The sequence below is a fragment of the Ranitomeya variabilis genome, chromosome 5 (assembly GCF_051348905.1).
Source record: "Ranitomeya variabilis isolate aRanVar5 chromosome 5, aRanVar5.hap1, whole genome shotgun sequence".
NCBI classification, from domain to species: domain Eukaryota; kingdom Metazoa; phylum Chordata; class Amphibia; order Anura; family Dendrobatidae; genus Ranitomeya; species Ranitomeya variabilis.
Window position 1 is genome coordinate 319,956,386 of NC_135236.1, and position 12,955 is coordinate 319,969,340.

A 12,955-nucleotide genomic window follows, 5' to 3' on the forward strand; every position below is an offset into this window, starting at 1 on the left:
GTATAATGTGAATACTCACACATGGGTTAGCTTCACCCGGTATTAAGGAAGCGAGCCCTGTTGTGTCACAGGGCCATGATACTGCACATAGAGCACAAGTAAAGGGTCACAGAACTCTGTCCCAAGACACAGGGAAAGAGTTCCTCTAGACCTCTTACACTTGACACCATTACTGTGGTGTCAGGGGTAGAACTAAACTAATAATTTATCGCACAAGAGTGCGTACAACGCCGCTCTGGTGGACACCACTAACCACCCTAACCAGGGCCAAGAAAGCGCACTAAGCGCACGGCGCCGCATTGGCGGTCGCTGCTGAGAGACGCTGAATTGTGTGCTGGATGTGCAGAGTAGCACTGTCTGGCGCTAGGTAGCTTCCACCATTCACAAGCAGGCAACAACACTAGGGATGGAAATGATTCAGAGCTTTCATCCATCAACAGGCATTCATCTACACACACAAGTAAATCAGTTTACACTAGTGCATGGCCGAGCAGCCATGCGAACCTTTTATACCAGTAGCGCTCCAGGACCTTCCTGATGGTCCAATAGGAGCCGCAACAGGACCTGAGCATGTGACCCCCGACCTCCAATGGGAGGTCATCCCATGGGCATGCTCAGTATGGGAAAAGCGGGACTTAGTCCCTGAAACGTCTGCTCGCTGCTGATCAGTGCTGGCTACAAAGACAGAGCCTGGAAAGGCAGCAGTAACCAGTTGCACAGTATCGGCTTGAGCCAGACGCTGGGACCGACGTCTCCGCTGAGCATGTTCCACTGTGGATGGAGGATAATGAGAGACCGCAGCGGACATGGTTCGAGATTCCCCCTGTGCAGAGGTGGGAACTTGACACCTAACACACCACTTCTGTATTTATCACCCACTCCTGGTTTTGGCTTACAAATACTGAGGAGAAAAACCACCAAATACTGAACGTGTGAATGTGGCCTTAATGGAATGAGCCGCTGAGAATAGTACCTGACTGCTGAGCTGTTAACATTAATATTATTTTTAGGCCAGAGTCACACTACCATAGAATATGGGCGAGTGCTATGTGAGAAAACATCATATAGCACTCGGCCAAGTGTTAATCTATGGGGCAGCTCACATCATCCGTTTTTTTCTCTGGCGTATTCTACGTGAGAGTGAAATCGGCTGCGATTTGCAGCGTATATCAGACACCACACGGACCATCAGTGTGACTTGTGTGAAATACACACACATTTTCCTCATTTCAGAACACTGAGCCATTAAAGGCAACCTGTCACCTCCAAAATCGAAGAAGAGCTAAGCCCACCGGCATCAGGGGCTTATCTACAGCATAGTGTTGAGCGATACCGTCCGATACTTGAAAGTATCGGTATCGGAAAGTATCGGCCGATACCGGCAAAATATCGGATCCAATCTGATACCGATACCCGATACCAATACAAGTCAATGGGACTCAAGTATCGGACGGTATTCCTGATGGTTCCCAGGGTCTGAAGGAGAGGAAACTCTCCTTCAGGCCCTGGGAACCATATAAATGTGTAAAAGAAAGAATTAAAATAAAAAATATTGCTATACTCACCTGTCCGACGCAGCCGGGACTTCAGCGAGGGAACCGGCAGCGTTGTTTGTTTAAAATTCGCGCTATTACTTGGTTACGTGAATTCCCGGCTTGTGATTGGTCAGGTCGGCCATGTTGCCGGGACGCGGACCAATCACAGCAAGCCGTGACGAAATTACGTCACGGCTTGCTGTGATTGGTCCGCGTCCCGGCAATATGGCCGCCCTGACCAATCACAAGCCGTGACGTCACGGGAGGCTGGACACGCGCTCATTTTAAAATGGGCGCGTGTCCAGCCTCCCGTGACGTCACGGCTTGTGATTGGTTGCGCCGCGGTCAACCAATCACAAGCCGGGAGGCTGGACGCGCTCATTTTAAAATGGGCGCGTGTCCAGCCTCCCGTGACGTCACGGCTTGTGATTGGTTGACCGCGGCGCAACCAATCACAAGCCGGGAGGCTGGACGCGCTCATTTTAAAATGGGCGCGTGTCCAGCCTCCCGTGACGTCACGGCTTGTGATTGGTTGCGCCGCGGTCAACCAATCACAAGCCGGGAGGCTGGACGCGCTCATTTTAAAATGGGCGCGTGTCCAGCCTCCCGTGACGTCATGGCTTGTGATTGGTTGCGCCGCGGTCAACCAATCACAAGCCGGGAGGCTGGACGCGCTCATTTTAAAATGGGCGCGTGTCCAGCCTCCCGTGACGTCACGGCTTGTGATTGGTTGCGCCGCGGTCAACCAATCACAAGCCGGGAGGCTGGACGCGCTCATTTTAAAATGGGCGCGTGTCCAGCCTCCCGTGACGTCATGGCTTGTGATTGGTTGCGCCGCGGTCAACCAATCACAAGCCGGGAGGCTGGACGCGCTCATTTTAAAATGGGCGCGTGTCCAGCCTCCCGTGACGTCACGGCTTGTGATTGGTCAGGGCGGCCATATTGCCGGGACGCGGACCAATCACAGCAAGCCGTGACGTAATTTCGTCACGGCTTGCTGTGATTGGTCCGCGTCCCGGCAACGTGGCCGACCTGACCAATCACAAGCCGGGAATTCACGTAACCAAGTAATAGCGCGAATTTTAAACAAACAACGCTGCCGGTTCCCTCGCTGAAGTCCCGGCTGCGTCGGAGAGGTGAGTATAGCGATATTTTTTATTTTAATTCTCTCTTTTACACATTTTAACATTAATGTTGTTGCGATACCCGATACCCGATACCACAAGAGTATCGGAATCCCGGTATCGGAATTCCGATACAGCAAGTATCGGCCGATACCCGATACTTGCAGCATCGGAATGCTCAACACTACTACAGCATTCTGTAATGCTGTAGATAAGCCCCCGATGTATTCTGAAAGATGAGAAAAACAGGTTAGATTATACTCACCCAGGGGCGGTCCGATCCGATGGGCGTCCCAGTCTGGGGCCTCCCATCTTCTTACGATGACGTCCTCTTCTTGTCTTCACGCTGCGGCTCCTGTGCAGGAGTATTTGTCTTGTTGAGGGCAGAACAAAGTACTGCAGTGCGCAGGGAAAGGTCAGAGAGGCCCAGCGCTTGTGCACTGCAATACTTTGCTCTGCCCTCAACAGGGCAGACAAAGTACGCCTGCGCCGGAGCCACAGCCTGAAGACAAGAAGTGGACGTCATCGTAAGAAGATGGGAGGCCCCGGACCGGACCGCGATGCCCATCGGATCAGACCGCCCGCCCAGGCGAGTATGATCTAACCTCTTTTTCTCATCTTTCAGGATACATCGGGGGCTTATATACAGCATTCCAGAATGCTGTAGATAAGCCCCTGATGCTGGTGGGCGTAGCTCACCTTTGATTTTGGGGGTGACAGGTTCCCTTTAATTTCATTGGGGAAAAGCAGTGAGAAATGTAAAGCCATACGGATGTCATACGGATACAATACGGATACCTAGATGCGAGAAAATCGCATTGCAAACGCATTACACATGGATGACCATACGAAGATCACTTGTGCGACTCCCGGCTGAGAAAATTGGACCGATTTTTCATGCGTTAAGTGTGACCTCAGCCTTAATGTGGACACAATTAATTTGGAAGAAAAAAAAGTTGAAAGAGGAAAACTGCTTTAATTGTAAGGCTATGTGCACACGTTGCGGATTTCTGTGTGGATTTTTCCGCTCAGTTTTTTAAAAAGCTGCAGGTAAAACGCACTGCATTCTACCTGCGGATTACCTGTGGATTTCCAGCGTTGTTTGTGCGGATTTCACCTGCGGATTCCTATTGAGGACCAGGTGTAAAACGCTGCGGAATCCGCACAAAGAATTGACATGCGGAAAATAATCCCCGGCGTTTCCGCACTGTATTTTCTGCACCATGTGCACTGCGTACTTTGTTTTCCATACTGTACTGTAAACCGGTTGGAAAACTGCTGCGAATCCACAGCTTCAAATCCGCAGGCAAATCCGCAACGCGTGCAGAATTGTTTTGCCCTCATTATCGCCCCCTACAGAAGGGAAAGAGAAGTGACAAGTTCATAAAGTACAGTTTTGAGTTGTAAACCTGGTTGTCACATTAAAGCCAGTTCATCCAGGTAACCTCTACAAGTCACAGGAATGTGGAGGCTTATACTGTGTGGTACCGATACGGGAACATTCTCTGGAAGGGTTAAATACTGCATTAACTCTTGGCACACCGTGTGAGTGCCGAGGCAGTTATGTCATTCATACTGGAGCGGTCGTGGCTGGCTGAACAATGAATCACTGTAATACCTCACGTGTAGCGCTAGTCCTGCGCTCTGCCCCGGTGTGCCCCGTATTCGCTCTGCCCCGGTGTGCCCCGTATTCGCTCTGCCCCCTGTGTGCCCCGTATGTGCTCTGCCCCGGTGTGCCCCGTATGTGCTCTGCCCCGGTGTGCCCTGGTGTGCGCTCTGCCCCCGGTGTGCCCCGTATGTGCTCTGCCCCGTGTGTGCGCCGAGCAGTGAGCACAAGCGCTGCCAGACCAGCAAGTGCTGCCTGACTCAGTGGAGAGCGTGGACGGGCGGCGCCTCCTCCCCCCCGCTGGAGCCGGAGTCACTCAGGCAAGCAAAGCATTGGTTTGTTGACAGAGTGGATGAATGAGTGGAGCGCTCCAGCCCCGGCTATGGCAGCACCCCGGAGAGCAGGACACCCACTGCAGCAATAGCCCGGCTCCAGTCATTAAGTAGGACCCTGGCGCCTCCATCCTGGGAGTGGATCTATTAGGTGTGACAGCTCTGTAACACTGAGCACACACTGTCTGCGCATCAGCTCAGGAACTGGACTGCTGCTTCTGCCACTGCTGCTTCTGCCACTGCTGCTGTCTGCAGGAAACTTCTACCCGCAGGACCCTCACCTCTGCCACCACTGAGATCACAGGTACATTGCCTTTTGGGATTTTCATATATAGCATAGATAGCAAAGCAGGAACAGGACCTAAAGTGTGGAGGGCTAGTAATTCATAAAGTGTGCCAGGTGACTAGGTCTGGTACTGGGGGCACCTGTGCCGGGATAAGGGAGGAGACGTCATACTTTGTTTCATGAGATATGCTAAGGATATATAGTTATTATGTTACCATGTAAACATAGGCAGAATCTATCTATCTATCTATCTATCTATCTATCTATCTATCTCATATCTATCTATTATCTATCTATCTATTATCTGTCTATCTATCTATTATCTATCATTTCTCTATCTACTCTATCTATTAACTACATATCTATCTATCTATCTATCTATCTATCTATCTATCTATCTATCTATCTATCTATCATCTATCTATTATCTACATATAATCTATCTATCTATCTATCTATCTATCTATCTATCTATCTATCTATTATCTATCTATCTATCTATCTATCTATCTATCTATCTATCTATCTCATATCTATCTATTATCTATCTATCCCATATCTATCTATCATTCTATTATCTATCTATCTATCTATCTATCTATCTATCTATCTATCTATCTATCTATCTATCTCATATCTATCTATCTATGATCTATCTATCTATCTATCCCATATCTATCTATCATTCTATTATCTATCTGTCTATCTATCTATCTATCTATCTATCTATCTATCTATCTATCATCTTTCTACCTGTTTATCTATCTATAGTATATCTTCCAGTATCACATACATGACTATAATTCCTATATTTCGCTCGTTGATATATAATTATAGTATTTGTTAATGTGATATTGTCCAATAGTAAATATTAGGGACATATTTAGGTAGCGGTGACCACTGCTGATAGTGCACCATGTGCCTGAATTCCTTAGCTGAGTTTTTAGGACTCACCAAGCCTTACAAATACTCAGCATGCTGTTTTCTCCAACATTGGCAGTCATTCCCAAGTTGGAGAAAGTCTGCCAACGCTTCCAGGGAAGTCTCCTTGCTCCTGACTGGGGCACAGGCATCACCCGTCTATACATCGTTGCCAGGATGGATTTTTTCTGAAATTCTCTGGAAGCACCCCTAATAATGGCCTGTGACTGGGCTCGTTCTCAGCGTGTCTGGTGTCTCCTTCTGTTATCCAGGCAGTGTAATCCCCCATACCAATGCGGAATCAGTCTGTTACTATATTGTGAATGTCACAAATGACACATATACGATCCCCCGTGTGACCCTCATTGCGAAGTTAGGTGGTTGCTTTAAAGAAGCTTCACTCTATATATGTAAGATATATTATTTGCAGCAGAATAGGAGCCCGGCCCAAGTTCAACGACTTCCCTAGGAAATGAATGCAAAGATGCGTCAGTGGCAATTACTGGGAGATTGTGTTGCTCTTTCTGGCTAATGTATACTGGAAGTAACATATTATTGTCCCAACAGGATATTGCTAGTTTAGTGGTGGGATTCTCCATTTCTGTGCTGCATGAACTCTTCTTATGTCTATGGTGGAAGATAGCGCAGCAGTATGTACAGGCGCCTCTAGATTAATGCCTTATTTATTGGAAATTCCCTTTTTTAAAGGGAAGTCACCAGATTACGTGCCATACCACCTCAATATAGTATTTTTAGCAGTAATTCCCTGATCAGCGTGATTCTATAATAATAATAATAATAATAATAATAATTTTATTTATATAGCTCCAACATATTCCACAGCGCTTTACAAATTCTAGAGGGGACTTCCATGATGCAGTGCATATCTTTCATAAGACGTGTAACCTCTGCTTCAGCTTTTCACTAACAGGCTGACACCCTAGCTGACACCCTCACCGTCCAATGCTCAGTCATACTCCAGATCCACCTCTGTTGCTTCTCCAAAGTAATTAGACCAGAGCACAACACAATGATTTATCCCTGCAGTAATGGGAAGAAGATCATGGCCATAGAGCTGACAAAACCATTCCTTGTATTGAAGTTTAACAGAGCCCGTTCCCTTCCCCAAAATGTGAGCGATGCTTTGTGTAAGCTGTCTTGTTAGGATCCCGGTGACACAATGTTTCCCACCTGTCCACCTGCCAACGTTTAACCATGCTTTAATATTAATTCAAAGAAGCTAAACCCCAAACGTATTGATGGACCAGCGTTCTCTTACCCCAGCCACAATGGAAGCTATTTTCACACCACTCCTTTGAATTGGCACTTTTACGACCCCTGCCTCAATAATAGTCCCTTATCTTCTTGGTGCAGCTCTCACTGAGGTCTTAACAAACAGCAATTGTTTGGAGGTTTGGAATTTAGCAATAACCTGCAGGACATTTTCTCCTATATACAAAGTCTTTTATTGTCTGATTCTTCAAACTTCTCAAAACAAATTGTATAGGATCAATTAACTTTATTTTATTGTATTATTTATTTTTCTCACTTATACAGCGCCATCAATTCCACATTGTCCCCAATGGGGCTCACAATCTAAGTTTCCTATAAATAATTGTATTTTTTAGTTGAAATGTGCATTGTATCAACATGTAAGCTTTGACGGTAGATTTAATCTGTGACACCTCAATGTCCAAACTTGCTGGCACTTCACACCAATGCGCTAAAAAAACAACAACATCATCTTCTATTGACTAAAACATTCCCTCAACATTCCAAGTGCTTTTTCATGGCAGCCATCATGTCAGGGTGATTATAACACCCTATGTAAGACAGGTGTAGGTGCACCACTCATGGTAAGCACAATACTATGTCCAGTATTATGGACGTGGCTTTGTTACTTGGCTTAAAACCCATGGTGATAGGTTATAGAGTAGGGATGTTCTGACCCGTGGAAGTTTGGTTTGTTGGGTTTGACCAAACTTTAGTCCAAAGTTCCATCAGTACTGTACCCAAACTTGAACCTGAACCCCATAGAAATCAATGGTGACCTGAACTTTGGAGCAGGGGAATCTCGTTCTCCATCTCTCTGTCTCTCCTTCCCAGTCTTCCAAACTGTAAACTGGTCTTCCAGGAGAAGTCTGTCTTTGGAGTTCAGCACCTAGTGTCCGGTAAGAACCCCGTTCGCTCATCCCTATTAAATAGTAATTGTCATTTTAATTTTTGGTTAATAAATCATTAGAACAAATGAAAGAAATAAACTTTGCAATAGATTGTATAGGAAAAATCTGTTTCTTTCTCCTCCTACACTAATCATTCATTTTAAATTGGTTAAATCTGTGAAATCTATATTCAGTGAAGACAAATCTACCCATTACTGAGACTGAAGATGACAGTTGGTGCTTATAAGATTCTATGGAAGGGTGCAGTGAGGAGGAGGTGGGAGATGCTAGAGGCAGATACAAATATTCTGCTGCAAGTTCCCGTGATATTATAATATCTCAGTGACATGAAAATCTGCCTTCGCTAAATATTGAGTTTACAAAGTGGAAGATCAGTCAGGGAGGAGAAAGAAGCAAAACATGTAAAAAACCACGGTTACACTTTAACTACAGAATATAGGACAGCGCCATGTGCAAAATGGAAACGTTATGGTCTCCAACCATCATGAAAACCGTTTATATGTGAATATGGGAAAATGCGAAGTTCATGTCAAATGATCTGGTGGTTACATGACAAAGAGGTATATTTCCCCAAGCCTTACAGGTACTTGGAAGCACAGGAGGAATGGTTAGTAATATGCATAACTACATAGAACCTGAAAGATTGTAAGATCTGTCAGGGCATGATGTGCTCTACAGCTCGTTTTTTCACCGTTGTTTTTCACGATGAGTTGGTATTCAGAAAATCTCCAGTATATATGGTATTAAGAAAGATTTCCGCACAAATTAGCTGCAGTGGCTTTCCTATTTTGAATGGGTTATTACTGGGATTTGTTATTTAATGCGGGGATCAAAATGACTTAAGATAGAAATGACATAAGCAAGAAAACAACAAGACGCGGCATTGATGTGTTCAAATGTAGCAGAGATGGCTTCCAGCATTGTAGAAAGACACATCTGGTGATCCTATTGTTGCAAATTAAGTGCAAGCAGTGATGCCAGCTTTCCATTTCTATGTGAAATAAGCCTCAAGTAAACATCATGGTGAATATTGGTAGTGATTAGGGTTGAGCGACTTTTGCTTTTTTAGGATCGAGTTGGGTTTTGTGAAACCCGACCTTCTCGAAAGTCGGATCGCGTGAAATCGGCCGATTCTACTGTAAAGTCGGGTTCCGGACCGGAACACGAAACCCAATGCAATGCAATGTGGATTATATGTGGAGCATATGTTGTTTTTGACTGCGGAAATCACTGCAGCCCAAACGGTAATATGGCTCTATGACGCCGCAGAAACCAGGCCGGAACCTATGTCATCACGCTGCCCACACTCCTTAATTGGCTGAAAAAATGGCGGGGAAGGCGTCATACAAAACGCGACTTTGGCGCCAAGATCGCTGACCACGCCAAAAGTCGGCGACTTATGAAAATGAACGATCCGTTTCGCTCAACCCTAGTAGTGATTTATTGTGTCTTCAGTTGTTTAGTGTTAAAGCTGATGTTCATCATATCATTGCAATTATTGTACTCTGTCCTAACACTAAAGTACGTCTTTGACTTTTTGGTATTCCTATCTTACAGTTATAATATAGGTGCTTAATTATTTTTTATATAATATAATTGGTGGACTGTGACTGTGATGAGACTTATATAAGATACAAGACGCGTTTCTATTATACTTTTCCTCTGATTATTTCACTCCTGGTTTTGTCTTACAAATGCTGAGGTAAAAAACTGAAAGTGTGACCGTGGCCTAACACATGGCCTTTGGTACAAGGTTAATTTACATTCTACTACTAAAGCAATGTTCTAAGGAAGGCTGCTTTTAATAGTAGTCTCCATTCTGGATTGGATTGGCCTACTGGGGAGCTGGTTAATCATCCTATGACCCAACAAGTGTGTTTCACTACAGCAGTCTTCCATACACTGATAATAATAATTATAATAATAATTTTTATTTATATAGCCCCAACATATTCCGCAGCGCTTTAGAACTTATAGAGGGGACTTGTACAGACAATAGACATTACAGCATAACAGAAATCACAGTTCAAAATAGATACCAGGAGGAATGAGGGCCCTGCTCGCAAGCTTACAATCTATGAGGAAAAGGGGAGACACGAGAGGTGGATGGTAACAATTGCTTTAGTTATTTGGACCAGCCATAGTGTAAAGGTACCTTCACACTAAGCGACTTTTTCAACAATAGCGATCCGTGATGTTGCAGCATCCTGGATAGCGATATTGTTGTGTTTGACACGCAGCAGCGATCAGGATCCTGCTGTGATATCGCTGGTCATTGCTGAAAGTTCAGAACTTTATTTGGTCATCAGATCAGCGTGTATCGTTGTGTTTGACAGCAAAAGCAACGATGCCAGCGATGTTTTACAGTGGTAACCAGGGTAAATATCGGGTTACTAAGTGCAGGGCCGCGCTTAGTAACCCGATATTTACCCTGGTTACCATTGTAAAAGTAAAAAAAACCAAACAGTACATACTCACCCTCTGCTGTCTGTCACACGTCCCTCGCCGTCCGCTTCCTGCACTGACTGTGAGCGCCGGCCGTAAAGTAAAAGCAGAGCACAGCGGTGATGTCACCGCTGTGCTGTGCTTTACGGCTGGCACTCACAGTCAGTGCGGGAAGCAGACGGCGAGGGACGTGTGACAGACAGCAGAGGGTGAGTATGTACTGTTTGGTTTTTTTTACATTTACAATGGTAACCAGGGTAAACATCGGGTTACTAAGTGCGACCCTGCGCTTAGTAACCCGATGTTTACCCTGGTTACCCAGGGACCTCGGCATCGTTCGTCGCTGGAGAGCTCTCTGTGTGACAGCTCCCCAGCGACCACACAACGACTTACCAACGATCACGGCTAGGTCGTATCGCTGGTCGTGATCGTTGGTAAATCGTTTAGTGTGAAGGTACCTTAAGGCTCGGGTGTTCATATAAAGCTGCATGAACCAGTTAACTGCCTAAGTGTGTAGCAGTACAGACACAGAGTGCTATTAACTGCATAAAGTGTATGAGAACATGATACGAGGAACCTGATTATGTTTTGTTTTTTTTTGAATGGGCCACACAGGGATGGTTAGGTTAATGCATTGAGACAGTAGGCCAGTCTGAACAAATGAGTTTTTAGGGCACGCTTAAAACTGTGGGGATTAATCGTATTAACCTAGGTAGTGCATTCCAAAGAATCGGCGCAGCACGTGTAAAGTCTTGGAGACGGGAGTGGGAGGTTCTGATTATTGAGGATGCTAACCTGAGGTCATTAGCGGAGCGGAGGGCACGGGTAGGGTGGTAGACTGAGACCAGAAAGGAGATGTAGGGTGGTGCTGAGCCATGGAGTGCTTTGTGGATGAGGGTAGTAGTTTTGTACTGGATTCTGGAGTGGATGGTAGCCAGTGTAATGACTGGCACAAGGTAGAGGCATCGGTGTAACGGTTGGTGAGGAATATGATCCTGGCTGCAGCATTCAGCACAGATTGGAGCGGGGAGAGTGATGCCTTGTCTCCATAAAACGATGCACTTTTTATAATGCTATTGTCATCACGGTCGCTACATCCACATTGTAATCTACCTGGTTTATTTAAAGGGGTTATTTAATTTTTTTACTTAAGAATTTATATGCAGATAGTTTCTAACTACCCGCCTCTTGTGCCCACCGCCCAGTTCTGGGGTTCCGCAGGTGCTGTCACATTGACACAACAGCTGCTTCTCTTTTGCTCTCTTCTGCTGTCTTGGCGTGACTGCAATGTTATGCTGATGGCTATGATAGCTGATGCATAACTCCGGAGAACCAGCTGTCAATCAGCAAGATGTCAGCAGTCACACCCGTAGCAGTCCAGAAAAGCTGCTCTGTTGACTTGAAGCAGCAGAATCGCTGGTAGGAGCGGTCTGTGACCATCAGCACCGAGTAGACCAAGCAGCTAAAGAGCAACTACCTGTTTTTCACTTCTTAGCCCAATGGGAAAAAAAGTGAAGTAGTCCTGGAAAAACATTTAATAAACTATACAGTTTACTACCTAAACATAGCACCTAGGATGACATCTTGCTTTAACAACTTGTCGCCTCACATCACTGACACTATATATCCTGACTTCCTGCAGTCAGCATACAAAGACGGTATTAGTGTGATACATTCGATTTTCTTTAAATCATTATAAAAATGCATTTTTTTCCTAGATTATCCAAATAGCGTAAAAAATATTTTTACCACAGTTTTTGAAAACCGTGACAAAAATGCACTACGACTGCATCCTGGAAATTCACCCAAAGTCTGAATGAGAGTCAGAAAATATTGCTGACAGCAAGCTGTCAAGAAAAATAAAACAACAAAAAGATTAAAAAAAATCTCATATATTACTTTTCCAATTAATTTCTACCCCTTTTTTCGCCATACGTTCAGGAGATGTTGCTTCTTCCAAGCTGTTAAGAAACACCCTGTACATCCTGACAGGTGGGTGCATATCCTCAGACCCTGATTGGATTTGTAGCTTAAATTACAGCAGGTGAGACACAGATTGCATCCCCCTTTACTGCCCTTGACTTCTTAAGTTGTTACAGTTTGCAGATAGCCTCACAATTATGTAGCAGTGATTGAGTGTATTTTTTGCAAAAAGAAAAAAAAGGGCAAAACATCATAGCGGATTTACTTTTTTTCCATTCCCCTTCCAAAAATTAATTTAACTCTATCAATAATATCAACAATTAATGACACTGAAAAAAAAACAATTATTTACATGGCTATAATGAAGAAGCAAAAAAAAACAAACAAAAGTTTGGAATAATTCAATGAAAAAAAAAAATCACTGCAATCTGAAAGACACAAAATGAAGGTATACATATAATTGTTGGGTGGGCTCCCAAAGTTAATTCCACTGGTGACTCTTAAGGTTCAAGTGCTCACAATAATCATGCAGTCTAAACAGGCTGCTGATCATCCGACAAACATGTAAAACACTCGCTGTTCGAGTGAAATGATCCTTTG

The 12,955-nt window shown here is 44.8% G+C and overlaps 1 protein-coding gene across 2 annotated transcripts in view; it reads left to right on the forward strand.

Annotated features, from left to right (window-relative positions):
• Positions 1–4,503: 4,503 nt before the first annotated feature.
• Positions 4,504–12,955, forward strand: part of SEMA3D (semaphorin 3D) — a 312,494-nt gene continuing 304,042 nt past the window's right edge. The window contains exon 1 of one of the 2 annotated variants that reach the window (XM_077264655.1): positions 4,504–4,901. The gene's annotated coding sequence lies outside the window, so the exon portion shown is untranslated. The remainder of the gene's footprint in view (positions 4,902–12,955) is intronic. The other variant, XM_077264654.1, reaches the window with a different exon arrangement.